Source organism: Manacus candei, unplaced genomic scaffold (assembly GCF_025592945.1).
Source record: "Manacus candei isolate 608988 ecotype Guabito, Panama unplaced genomic scaffold, ASM2559294v1 h1tg000009l, whole genome shotgun sequence".
Taxonomy (NCBI): Eukaryota; Metazoa; Chordata; class Aves; order Passeriformes; family Pipridae; genus Manacus; species Manacus candei.
Window position 1 is genome coordinate 7,298,733 of NW_026138057.1, and position 14,336 is coordinate 7,313,068.

The 14,336-nt window shown below is 39.0% G+C and overlaps 1 protein-coding gene across 4 annotated transcripts in view; it reads right to left on the reverse strand.

Moving 5' to 3' along the window:
- The window catches only part of MPPED2 (metallophosphoesterase domain containing 2), a 107,264-nt gene that overhangs the window by 52,606 nt on the left and 40,322 nt on the right, over window positions 1-14,336 (reverse strand). The gene's annotated exons all lie outside the window — the stretch shown is intronic.

Below are 14,336 nucleotides of genomic sequence, written 5' to 3' on the forward strand. Positions count from 1 at the left end.
GTAACTCTTCACACAGAGAATTCTCATGGAAAGCCCATAGCATCTCAGGGCCATGGTCAGCACAGTCACAACACACAGAAGCTCCTTTTCAAAAAGAAAACAGAATATCTCAAAGCTCTGATTTCTCCCATGGCAGCAGCAAATGACTTAGACTGTGTAAGTACAGTTGCACAGAGTCAAGCTTTCACATAATAAGCTGGACTTATCTCACCAACGATCCAATCTAAATTCCAAGATCTAAAACTGGGTAGGAAAAATCTCGACATCTTTTCTAGGATGAGACTGACCAACAACTGTGAAAGTATGCTGGCTGTTTTAATCAAATCAGCCCTCACAAAAAGCCCTCGATGGAACAGCTAAAACTGATGTCAACCAACATACCGGCTGAAAATGTAACCCATGAACTTCTAAGCATTTTAGCTCTCTGTGTCTGTAGAAACCTACACAATGAAACAATTAGAAACAAAAAAAAGCGGGCAAATAAAAGACAGAACATGCACAAAACCAGAACATGTTTCTAAAATAGTACAAAGGACTGCAGTACAAGATCTCTCAAAATCTTCCAAGTGGAAAGTACTCCACCATCAGTTCAGATGCCTTTTTTTTTTCCCCTCCAAAATGAAATTTTGGAGAAGTAGAAATAAAGGCAAAACACACACAAGCAACGCAGCAAGAGGAGAAGATGAATGAAAATTTAACTGTTTTGCCTTTATGCAAAGAAAACATCAGACCACAGCACAGGGAGAAGCAAAGGCTGAGACCCTTAAATTCCTGTGATAAATCTGAAGCTTGTACATTAAAGCTCCCCTTTGTTGAAAACGCTGTTAGACGCAACAAAACAGAAATGTTAGGTAAGTGCAAGCTCTGCCTCTGACCTTTCCCTCTGTAACCGTCAGGCTTCATTAATTTTCACAAGGCCTGACAGCTCCAGCGTTAATACTCACACTTGCGGATCGAGCCACACAGCAGGTTCAGAGTCTGCTACCTTCTCCTCTGAAACTCATGCATTAGGATTTCTTCCATGCTGGCAAATGGAAAACCAAGTCTGAGAAACATTAAACACAAAAAACTACGTTACAATAACGCCAGGGTCGAGCCATAAACCCATGAAAGCAAGGAAGGACTGAGCGAACGCCGCCTCGGTGCTGCAGGGAACGGGCTCCTCTCCCGGGGACCTGCACGGGCACTTCAGAGGAGTCTGATGCTGCAGCACCAAGGGTTTCCACTCATTCTCTCTTCTGCAGGTAAATGTAGTTAATTTTGCACAACGCTGGGCCAAAACATCGCCACGTGCAGCACGAACCCCGCAGGACCCACTCGGCTACGGGTCTGACTGAACGATGCTCTGACATGGGTAACAATTCCTTGCTTTTATGTATTTATGTCTCAACCATAACATTATTCTAATGTAACTGTTTGTGATTAATATCCTTCTCCTGTCTGCTAAAAGGGAAAATGCAGCATGACATAAGTGACAAGCTTTTGTTTCACTTCGGTGTTCCACGGCTTCCTTAAGGATTATTCTGACGTAACTTGCGCTGGGTTTTGATCTCCAGGTTGTTTTCGAATTTCACTGTTATTGAAACATTTTTTTCTTGAAACGTGGAAAGCTTCACTAAAGTTTTAACAATTAATACATGAGATTTCTTTGTTTTGAAACAGAATCTGAAGGTTTCATTTAGTCTAACCTCAAAAACAAACCAAAAAAAAGCCTCCAGATTTTGCAGCTCACAGCACTGCCAACTTTAGGTGTAAAAAGTCCCCCAAATTGACTTTAAAATTATGAAATCTGAAACACAAGCAGCACAGATTGCTTGCTAGTCCCTGGAAAGGCTTTCTTTTCAGGCTTTTAATTATGCAACCTAAAAGATGAAGCTTTCAAGAGGAAAAAAGAAAGAAATCACCTAACCTAAAATCAAAAGAGCTGACAGCTGTGAAGTTTCCCTTTAAATTCAGCAAACTCTGAGAACCCCACCCTCCCTGGAATTTGCAGTAGCCTTGTTTGTCCCCCTCATTTTTACAAGTGCATCTCGCATTAATGGTAGCTCCTGCTACTGTCCTCTCTCCCACAGCAAAGCCATACCTACAGGACTACCATGACTGTGCTGGTGCTGTGAGCCCTTTTAAAGAGATCCTTTAAGGGAACTGGTGTTCACTTTAAAAAAATAATATGAGATTTTCAGGCAAGAACATCTTTTGTCTGGCAGAGCTGAAGGGTGTTCCTCTAAACCCCATATTTACATTTATAGGGACATTTGCATCTAACCCCCTGTAGTTTAGGGTCTGTAGTGCACTTATACTGTAAATATAGAGAAACATGTTCTGTTTTACCTAACAGAACTTCATCTATTCTCTTGCAATCAAGACTTTAATGTGCCAGGGCTGAAAAGTTTTACACCAATTTCAGCACATTGTGTGGTTTCAAATGGCTCCCAATCTTGAACTTCAAATACCAAGGCCGAGAACATAAACTCTGCCTTCACAGTGCCAGTGGGGCTAAGTCGAAATGTTCTCCTTGAACTTAATTTAGACTAAATTGAAAAGGAACATTTTTGGTTACTATTACATTAGGCTAAAATATAAAAATGAACCCTAATACTATCTAAATCTAATAAGAGAAAGCCATCTCCATTTCAGAATTTTCAAAGCATTCTCTATAAATGCATCACAGATCAATTTACATGGTACTTTTGCCAATAAGCAAAACAAAATCACAGGTTCCAATTGGCTTAACTCATATTGGAAAGCGCGAAAGCAAATGCTGGAAAATGCAATTACTGCAAACAAACTCCATTTCTTCCACTCAGGAGGGAATTTCAGGGAACATTTTATTGCCCTCAAATAATATTTCTAAAGGCATCAATACACAATTCTATTTTCTTTTCAGAGTTCCCCACACTATATAAACTAATCCTCCATAAAGGAATTCACCAGATTTTGAAATAATATATTGGTTGTTGATATTACCTTGGGCACACACATACTGTATCAGTTTAAATTATTTTTCTCCATGAATCTTAGGAATATAAAAACCAGCAGCCACTGCCTGACACAGACAGATCTGGACCTACTTCCCATAACATACCCTTTGTCTCTGTAATTTACAATTCCAATTAAGTCTTTTTTTCCCCTTAAAATAAATGAATAAAAGCCATCAAAAAGGAGGTCATCTTGAGAAACAATTATACAGAAAGTAATTAAGCTAATCATAATTATCACAGACAATGTCTTGGTATTTTCATGTATTTTCACACAGCAAAAGGCCAGGGACTGCTACGGACAAGATGTTTCAGGCAAAGCAAAATCTTTATTTAAGAGAATATGAATTCTTCACTACTTACTGAAGGAAGTAAGAAGTATTAATGAAGGACCCAGATCTAGATTCTGCCCCAAATTCTTCTACCTTATTGACAGAGACTTTTATATGAGCAGCAGACCTTCCTCTTCTGTCCACAGGACTGACAAACGCACCTCTATCAGGATTCTTCCCACATCTATCCACCTATCTTAATATGAACTAATAAATACACCAGCCAGGAAAGACATATAGTAATCACCAACACATTTTCCTGTTTCCCTCATCTTTGAACTTTTTCCCATTATTTGTTTTCTCATTTTTAAATGAAAGTCTCTGAGGCTTACAAATGCACAAAGCAGTAGGCACACACCTTCCTCTGTCTCACAACCTGGTAGAGCCCAGTCAGCATTTCTGAAAAATCATCTCTCCGACTGTCTCCTTTTTTCCCTATCTCAGGAAGGAATTCAGAGCATTTCTGATGAACAACAAAAAAAAAAAATCTCAAAATACATAAACGAGAAACTTACAAAAACTATTTTCCTTCTGTGATACATTATATTTCACATAACTTCTTGATTTTATACATCTAACTGAAAACCTTCCTTTAAAACTATGATTTTTGAGTATATTGTTGGTAAACTACAAACCCTACTGAGGCTTATAATTAACCAACTATCAATACTAATGTAACATGGATAAATTTCCATAACAAGAGGGAAAATAAGCAGGGATAGCAAGAATAATCACAAGGAAAATAAGCTGAAAGGAAAAAGAGAAATAAGATAAAATGCTTTTTAAATATCTCAAAGGTTTTAAAAGCATGAACTGCTGCCTAAAAGCAGGACTACAGCTTTTTAAGAACTCTGAGAATGTAACATTCTCCAGCGTGCTAAAGCAATTAGCTGCTTTTGAAATTTTACCTTGTGATCATGGTTTGTGCTTTTACTTGTAAACATTAAAGTGTAAGAAGCAAGTTTGATATTCAAAGGTGTTTTTAAACATTTTCAGGTGGCAGTGTTGATGTTTGTTGGGAATTGTTTCTTCCTTTTCTAAGTTGGAAGAGGAGAAATTTAAAATCTGAACTAAACTCCACTTCCAGAGTCCAATATCCATTTGACAGCACTGTGTGCTGTGTTTCAGAACCACCTCCACGGTTCTCTTCTGAAATGTTTATGGAGGATAAAACACAAAGAGAAAGTGCACAGAGGACACCAGCAGAAATAACAGTCAACTAAAATATTCAGGCAGGTCTTTCGGAACCTCCAGTATTATTTTCTGAATCCCATGTTTAAATTTATTGTTCTAAATAAAACTAAACATTCCATTATAGTCTTTCAAGATGAACTTGGATACCAAGAATCTCCTGAGCCCTGTAAGGAAATTCCTTTTAATAACTCAGCTCACAGAGAGGTTTCTTAGCTACTAAAAGATACAACCAAATCACTCCAGCTGTATCATGTTATTACAAGGAACTGAATTCCTCCTGTGCAGGGTTTTCTCCTGGCCATCTAGAATTGCCTGAGCAGAAGGGCACACAGCCTCAGATACCTTCTTAAGCACATGTAGTAACCCCAAACATTAAAAAGAAGAGAGAAAAGGAAGCTTTAAGCCTGATCAAGGTTTAGAGTGATAACTATGGACATTGGTGCCAGTGATTTCTCTCACCCCTCCTACTGGTTCTTGCCACCTCCTCTCTTCTACTGGCTTTGCAGAATTTCAATTACCAAATTATTTATGTTACAGCACCCCAGGACTTCACAACAGACAGTTCAAGTTCAGACTGAGGCTTTTTAAAAATCCAAATCTTTGAATTTCAGTGGAGAAAAATATGAGCTGAAATACCTCCTAATTTGTCTGTAATTAAATGCTACCATTAATTGCTGGAGCAAGCATCTAGTGTGCTTTCTGCAGAGCTTTCTCTTGTTGACTTATTCATTTTAGGCACCATTTCTAGACTTTAAAACAAAACTGGAATGAGAAACCTGCTGTAAAAAGGCACGATATGCAGACTTTAAGTTTTGCTGAATAAAGTGACAACTCCAGTTAATCAGAGCTGGTCATTAAGACAAAGCCTTCAGAGAACAGCTATTTCAGTCACTTAGACAAAGGTAACAATTTATTCCTTATTTATACTCCTTTCTGCTAAGGTTTTGCCCTCTCACCTCCCAGGCAAGCATCGTTGTTTTTACAGCTGGCTTCACGGAAGCAGTTGTTTATGAATGGCTGTATTGCTTCCACTATAACTGTACACACTCTAGTAACTCACTCAAATGCCAGACCCATTTTAGCAGGGATAACCAGAGCTGTCAGTCACCAGAGCAGTGGCTCTTCCTTCTCCCTGTCCCAGTGTAGCCCAGATCAGCCAGTCACGCTCAGGCAATCTCTCCCCTCCTTTCCCACTCCAGCTAATGGCACAGGATTATAATTTACAACAAGACAGCAAATGGTGAGTGGCTTTCCCTGCAGTGCTGGTCTGTGAATTACTTCTCACTGGGGTTTATGAGGGGATGTCAGTCCAGGACCTTTACTCTCAGGACCACAAGTATGGCTACAGCTGCATTATTTTATTCCCAGAGGCCGCTGGGACTTGCAGGAGGGACAGAGGAGAACGGAAGGAATGGATTCCTTCCCCGCCACGCACAGGAGACATCTCCAGCACAAAACTGCAGCAAACTTCATGTCTGCCTTGCAGCTTTTCTGCTCATCTCTCAGCAGTGAAGGCAAATGCCAAATGCTGCTTAGGGAGCACGGAACCTTCAGAGTAACGGATGGGGGAGAGCAGCTCAGGGAAAGGTGAGGACGTGCGGGTAATCTTTTATCATTTGCAGCTCTGTTTTAAACTAAAACTCTGCGTTGGCTGCTTACACCAAAAAAATTTTAATGGCAACATTCAAGAGAGAAGGAGCTATTGCACTCTGATACCCAGCCCGGCCTGTAATATGAAAGCTTCTGGTTCATTAGAAAAGATGTACATAATTCTGAGGTCTTTATGGTTCACTTACCAACAATTACAGGAAATTCAAAGTACAGAGTGTTCCTGAGCTCTCATTCCTTAATATTATTAACTTGAGAAGAAATGAAACTCTGGAAAAAGCAGGTGAATCTCCAGCACTTTACATCCCTGAGCTCTCATTTGTCTTCCTTTCCTTTGTAGTCTCCATCCCACCCCCAGTTTGATGTTATTTTGTTCTCCTGTGTGTTGGCTTTCCATCTTTTTACCTCTCTCCTTGCACTGCTGTCCCCTGGTGTGTTGCTTTGTTCCTTCTCTACTAAACATACCATCAATAGCCAGTGAGGGTTTGGTGACTGTCACCTCACAGCTGGGGTGCAGGATGAGAAAAGAGACCAGAACAGCTCAGTGAAGTGAGGCATTGAAGTGACCTGAGCCTCAAAGCCATCTCAAGTCCTGAGAAACTCCATTCCCAAAGCTGTGGAAGGGCCACCACAAACAAGTCCTCAGCCTAATGCTGAGGCCAGCCTGGTGTCACAGGACGAGGCAGCAGAGTGGGTAGCCTCAGATGACAAAGCAGGACAAAGAAAGCCAAAGTTCCTTTAGCTTTGGGAGAAAGGCTTCTCTTCTCCTTCTCCGCCCCACCCATGGTACCAGAGTGCCCACAAATACAATGCCCATCCTCCAAAATCAATATACTCCCTAAACACAGCCAGTAAAGATTCCAAGCTCTCCTGTAACAGGCACAACGAGGGTGGATGGGAGAGGTGGATTTGCACAGGTATTTCTTTCACAGCCCTTTTGTGCCAAGACACATCATTCTGATAAAGAATTTGCCCAAGCTCAAATACTCAGCCTCAGCACACTGCAACCAGAGGGTTAATTAACAAGCTATGCAGGCTGGTTATAGCCAGCAATAAGCAGCCATTTATTTTTCTTTAACAAAAAAAGAAGTCAGTAATTCTTGGAACATTTATTAACCCCCTAGTATAGGCAATTACTGTAAGATAAAGGTCTGCCAGTCTTGCATTACTATAAATTGCTGCATGTTGCTTTTCCACAGCACAGTAATGTCCACAGCAGTGTGAATAAATGTTAACATTTGAGTTTTAAGCTTGATTCAACCCCCTTGATCAAACATTTTAGCAGATCTTCACTCTCAGTGGCTGTTTGGCCACAAGAAAAATAACCATTTTATACAAGCCCAAAAAATGCAGGATGCTATTTCACTGACATACTGTTTTGTAGCTCAAATTAAGGTAATCTCACTGATACACTGTTTTGTAGCTCAGTTTAAGGTAATCTCACATATTTTCTAACATGCAGAACCAAAAAGAGGAAGGGGGTGGGAGGTGCAGAACCCAAAGATCATTCCTGCTGTCTACCAGATTCTGTAGTCACATACAACATAAAAAAATAGCAGCTATTCAAAAAAAAAAAAAAAGGAAAGGGCTTTGTAATAGACAGAACACTGCCAACCAGCTTTAAATTGAATTACACAGCCTGCTAATCTTTATGATGAAATAAAATTTCTTCGAACACTACACATTATACTAAAATCTGCAGTGCTTTCTCCCCAGCCCCAAAGCTTTCTCTCTGCTCAAAGCAACTTCTCCATGCCACGGCCATTGTTCTTTCTAGGCAGGAATGTGATGCTCCTCTAGCAGGAAGACTTATTTTAATTAGATATTGTGAATAGGGTGTGAGTGGTGTGAAAATTTAGGAGAGAAATATTTTTGCACTTGGTATTTTTGATGCAACATTAAATTTGTAAGTGACAAAATAAACTGATGGTGTACAAAGAGTCCATCCTCTGAGTGTTTTCTGCTGAAATCATTCTCATTGTGATCCGTGGCTGTGGCAGCAATACTGGAAGAAGAATCTGATGACAATGTCTATAAAACTTCCTATTTGAGTGGCATCAGCTGTTTCATGCCTGGTCAATACAACCACCATAAACCTCTTTTCTGTTTCAAACTGGATTTGAAGGAAAGGGGGAATTGAAAGGAAGGACTATTTTAGTTATTTTATAAATTTGGTTTGGTTATGATTTGTTATTAAAAACCTAGTCATCCCCTCCCCCTTCTAAGACAACATCAGCAGCCCAGGGAAGCAGATCCAAGAAGTGACCAAGCAATTATTGTGACAGAAAATCCATTCAAGAATTGTGCAATACTTTCCAGTGCTCACTGGCTCCTTTCTTTCATTGAAAATTACCAAATGAATATATTAGGTTTAAACACATGAGGAGCCACTCAATCCAGAACATTATTCTCTTGGAAAGCACATTTCACCTGAGCCAAGTTTTCTAATGGATGTCAAATAACACCTTTATATTGGGTTTGACTGACCATGGCAGTTCATAAAGAGAATGTTACACTTTATCTCTAGGAGTGAACACAGTTTAAAAAAATCTGTTTCTCTATATGCCATTAAGAGACAGCAAAAATAGATTTTTGTGAAATCTCTTCATGAAACATTGCCAGGAATAATAAGAGCAAAACAAGAAAACACTGATCAGATATGAATGAATTTACACTGCTCCTCAGGCATAAATTCCACTTTAGTGAGTGGAAATTTTACTACCTTGACACTCATTTTATCCAATTGCTTCTATTCTACCTTTTAAGTTATAGCATTCTGTTTTCCACAAAGCATTTAGTATCTGATCCAGAGCAGAGGATAAATATGAAGAAGCAGCTATAATAACCACAGCACAAAAGGAGAATTTTGCACTTTTTTCCCACTTTTGTCATATTTCACTGTAGATTGCTAAATCAAGAAAAACTATTCAGCCTATTACCAAAAATCAACATGGCTGTGTTTTCTGATTATTTTATAAATATAATAAAATGTGACATTCAAATTATTTTTGTATTCCTCTGAGAAGAAAAAATAAAATTAGTAATAACATATTTAAAAAGGTATATGCAAATAAAAGCTGAGCACTGATGATTAATTCAGTGAAGCCATGTGGGAATTCAAAAGTAAGTACAAATGGGAATTTAACCATGACATTAAACACAGGTCAAGTTAGAACAAAAGCAAGGCAAATATTCTTAAATAAAATACTGCAATAAAACCTAAATAAAGCAGGAAGAAGTTTTTAAAGACTTCATGGTAAAGACAAAATGAGATAATAAGTAAAAAACCCACAGAACCAAAACATTCTGAAGATTCCAGGTTTCATCTTATAACTCTGAGGGGGTTTTGAATGAAACTGCATCAACACATTCCAAATTCATAGTATTCAGCATCTAGAAATAATAAGCAAGCCGCCAACTTGGTCTGGATCTTGCAAGGACAGGACAATGCCAACTCCACCAAGTGCCTTCAGCACACCCAGCTCAGCTCAACCTCTTATTAAAACATCTGCATCCCATTCCGGTGTCTAAAGCCTGAGGAAGCTCCTCCCCAGAGCCATCACACAAGTCACAGTTGTTTTCAAAATCAGACTAATAGATTTTTCGAGGAGTTGCCTCCCTCTCTCCCAGAACAGCTGTGCAAAACTCGTACATGCTCACAGGATTAAAGCTACCTCAGCGTTTTCTTTCACTTGCAGTGAATGCAATTTTTTTTTTTTTCAAGTGCTGAGAGTTCTGTTCATCAAAATGGTATTTTATGTTTAGTCAATTATTCATCCTAGCTAGAACAAGTAGAGCAATGTAGAGTTCAAAATATGCTCCAGATGGCAAAAACACAAATCAGAAATAAATCAATTTATAAAAATGGAAGAGATTTGTTTTTATTGCCATAATTTTACTTTAAAATATTCATAACCTTGCTTCTGGTTCTAAATTAGTCCAGAATACTTTGAGCTAACACCCCTCTGAATTTGGAGAAATTTAGAGCTTACTGGTTTGTTTTTTTAATAAAAAAAAAAAGTGTAAAGTCAGATGCCAAAATAATTCACATCAAAAATATATTTTTAAGGAGCAAAAGGCCTCAAGAACAAATACTTCATCACACTGAAACTGTTCTCAGTGTACATTAGCAAAAGGAACACACTTAGACAAAACCCTAAATGAAACATGCCTGGAGAGGAGATGAAGCCAGATAAAATGAGGGAATAACTAAGCCAGACCAGAGAGATTGAGAAAGGATAAAAGTGGAATGTGACCCCGCATTTTTAAGCAGTGATAAGAAAAAAGCTTGATCTTACTATTGTACTAATTTTGTACAGCTCATTTTTTTTTTCAAATTAAATTACACTACCTTCAAGATCAAACACTATTTTGGCAGGTGTCTGGCTTAATAGTGGTGAGTAAATTTCAAATTTCTGTGGCACTAATGCATAAATTCAAGCGTAGACTGGAACCAAGTGTCTGTCCATACTTCTGAGAGCAACACCACATTTCCATTTGGTCATCTATTCCATGAAACAACCAGCAAGTCCAAGCTGATGCTGCTATTTTCCATAACTAACACTCACATAAAAATGAACTTTAAAATAATTGACAATAGTTTTATATGTATACAGTGTGTAATAAGAAAACCTCCACATTAAAATTGTATAATCATTCTTTTCTTCTCACTTTAAGTAACATGATCGAGGAACTACAGTGCAGAAAAAAAAAAGCTGAATTTTTTTTTAGCTCTGTCAACAATGTTTACACTAAAGACAAGCATATATTATAGGCAAAGAAATATTGTTCCAGTACAAACCCATACGTATTTGGCCACTAAACCATTCACAAAGTTTGTGGAGTCATTATCCCACAGAAATTATAAAATATAGAAATTAAAGACAAAAGCAAGACTTAAAAGAAAAAAAACATGAAACAATTAAGTTGCTAAATCCCAGAACAACTCAGGAAAAACCTAGCTAAATTCAACACTCAGCTCCACAGACAGTAACCAGCAGTAATTTCACCTCCTGAAATTATTTGTGTGTACAACTGCAGGATTTTGTCTAGTTTGTGCAGTAATATGCCTTGTAATAGAAGTCTTGCATGGAAAAATAAAAAAAAAAACAAACAAAAACGCAGAACCCAAAAATTAACACATTAAGATATAACCTCTAAACAAAAAAGTACAAACCTGGTTGTTTGAGAAAAATTACTAAACTGGATGCAAATTATTGACACAAGTAAGGATATGCACAATCAGGCCCATACTAATTGAGCACAATAAACATATCGACACTCATTAAAGATCTATCTGCCAGAATTTATCTTGGCTTTCTCTTCAGTTCTTATGGGTTATTCAATCACTTCCCATCACCCAGGAAAGGAAATATTGCACTATGAAGACAAGAGCTATAATTGGATATTTCTGTATTTCATTTCACATGTATGACTGAACGAGAATGGATGGGGAAAATATGAACAGAGATAATAATAGTAAGTTGAAACATTTAGTAAGAAATCCATTGGGCACAGAATAACATCTCAACTCTTCCTCAGTACATAATGCTGTGTTTACTGCAAAATCAGTTACTACAAGAGATTTTTAATGAAAACAATTATAAATTTACAATAACTGTGTTTAAAGCATTTAACAGTCCCTAAGGTCAAGTGATTACAGCAGTTACAAGACCCAAGGGACATGTTCACACCAAAACAAAGTGAATAAATTACTTCAGCCAGTGTATGTAATCAGTAAGTGACCACAGAGGTTATTCAATGTATAAGCCCAGATGACTCCCATGCAAAACCAATAATGAAAATGTAACAGCCGAAGGGAAAAAGCACACAAACTAGCAAAAGTTGCAGGAAGGGCTGAGAACTAGGAAGAGTGGGAAAGAGAGCATGGAAAGCACGTTCTGTGATTAGGCTGTGGAGACAAGGAAGAATGATGAGCGTTAATGGAATGGGGAAATGAGACGCTGAACACTTTTCCCAGGTGAGAGACCCAAATTGTTGCAAAGGGATGCAAGTCTCACAAAACACAAAACTGCAGGGCTGACAGAAGTGCTCTCAGCCCTGTATAGCTCTGGCATATGTAATGCCCAGTGAAGTACAAGCAAAGCAGGAGTTCAGAATTAATCATCTCAACTTTTCCCTTGACCTTACTGCCAAAAAAGCCATGGGCTTTGTCTTTGTGTCTTAGTTATTCCATTATACAGTCCTAGTGGAGATGAGCCCCTGTTTTTTAACCACAGAGTAGGTAAGATAAGCTGTAGAATGAATCCCAGCTTTGATCTCACTTCTCTCCCTCATGGCACAAATGATACAGGTGCGTTGTCTTCATCACAGCTTCACAACACAACTGCCAGTGGAGAAAACCACACCCATGAAAGACAGGAAAACACTTTTCTATAAGGACAACATTGTATTTGATGGCAGTTCTCAGTATGTTGCTTTGGAATGAGCTTTCTACCAAGTATGATGAAAAAACATGCCTCCCACTATACAGCAGAAGAAAAAGGAATCCCACTTGTTCCTGTACACTGGTATGTATTTTTTCAAGTATTGTATGTCATCACCTCACAACACTGAAGGGATTAAATCCTCACAATACACACAGTAAATACTAAAACACAATTACCCATTTTGTAGGTAGGAGCCTGAAATAAATTGGCAAAAGTATGTGCCTGACTTCAGTGTTTTGATTCCAGGTGAGGAAGGGACAGCACTGAAGCAAGTACTGACCAACGTGACAAGATTTCACAGGGGAATCAATTTGCTGTCTCACTTTATGCCAGAAAACTGGTATTGTCATATAGAGGAAAATGCAAGTGGGCTCTGTGGATGTAAAACAAAAGGTTTTCTCTGCACCTGAAATATGAAAGCCTGAGCCCAAAGCCAGTGGGTCCTCCCAAAGTCAAAGCTTCCAGCTTCAATCAATCCGACTGCCAAAGCATGCAAAATCTGCTTCCTCAGGTAAATCCTATACTGACTTCTACAACAGCTATACATATATGCTAAGAAAGTCCCATGGTAAATTATTGAGGCTGGAACACAACCCATCCAATAATTCTTCTGCTGCAAATGTTAAGCCAAGGACCTATGTGATAAAATAACATCACCTTGAAACACCTGTCAAACACAAGGAACTCCAAGTGGCTGCCCATACTGTAAGATTCCCCACCAAAGGGTGAAACCCCCCCAGCAGATTATTTGATTTGGCTTTCTGCAGCACTAAGTCAGTGCTTTCAAATGCCAAGCACTGGGCACAGGCTGTGGCTGTGTCAAAACAACATTTGTGCAATTACTCGGAGTCCAGAGAGGAATTCTGGTGGCCTGACACTGCTGTCAGCAGTGCACTCAGGGCAGACTTCGGAGCCTCCAGAAGGCAATTCCTTTTCTGGAGCTACTTGGTATGCATAATAACAGAACCTTGTTGAACAGCAGTGCTGCCCAGCCTCTCTAGAGGACTGGAGCTGGGCAGGATCCCACTCCCAGGGAAGCTGTGTAGCCTCCCACTGCCGTTCCCTTGCTTACTCCTTACCTGCTTGCTCCTCCTCCTTCACAACACTAACACTTAAGACATTATCACAAAGAACACTCAAAAGCTGAGGAAGATGATTCCTACTGTCTCTTCCCTCATCCTATGATATACCTACCTGCTTCTCCTACTGCTTCTGACTTCCCATTCCCAGAAAAAGAATAGTTTTGAGCCTATCAAATCTAGTACTGCTTTCTAGAAGTAAGAACAATAAAACTAAGTTGCAGTGATATGGCAGTATTAGGAGGTCCCAGCCCCACATGCACAGCAATAAAAGGAAGGAAAAACACTCTTTTAAAACTGGGCTGTGGAAATCAGAGGAGGTCAGGTAAAAAGAACAGTGTGGAGGAAATGCAAAGGAGGATGAAAAGACAGACAGTGGGGAAGTTCTTCTATTTCCTTTTGTAAATCCAAAAGTTCTTTACATATCTCTTGAAGGGTCAGCCAAGGAACTCTAATGGAATGAAATGATGCTATTAAAGGCCTGTGGAGATGCAGCCATCACACAGCAGGCAAGGGAGTGCAGTGACGGAGGTAAAGCCTGGTCACAAAGCTACGCTTTGAAAGATTTTTATATAATGCTGTAAATTCATTCTAATGTTTCCTGAAGATCAGCTGCTTGAGTCACCTTCAACTCTGAGTGCTTCTAGTGCAAGAGGTGGCATGGCAGTACACAGCCAGTTACCAGTGGCACTTATA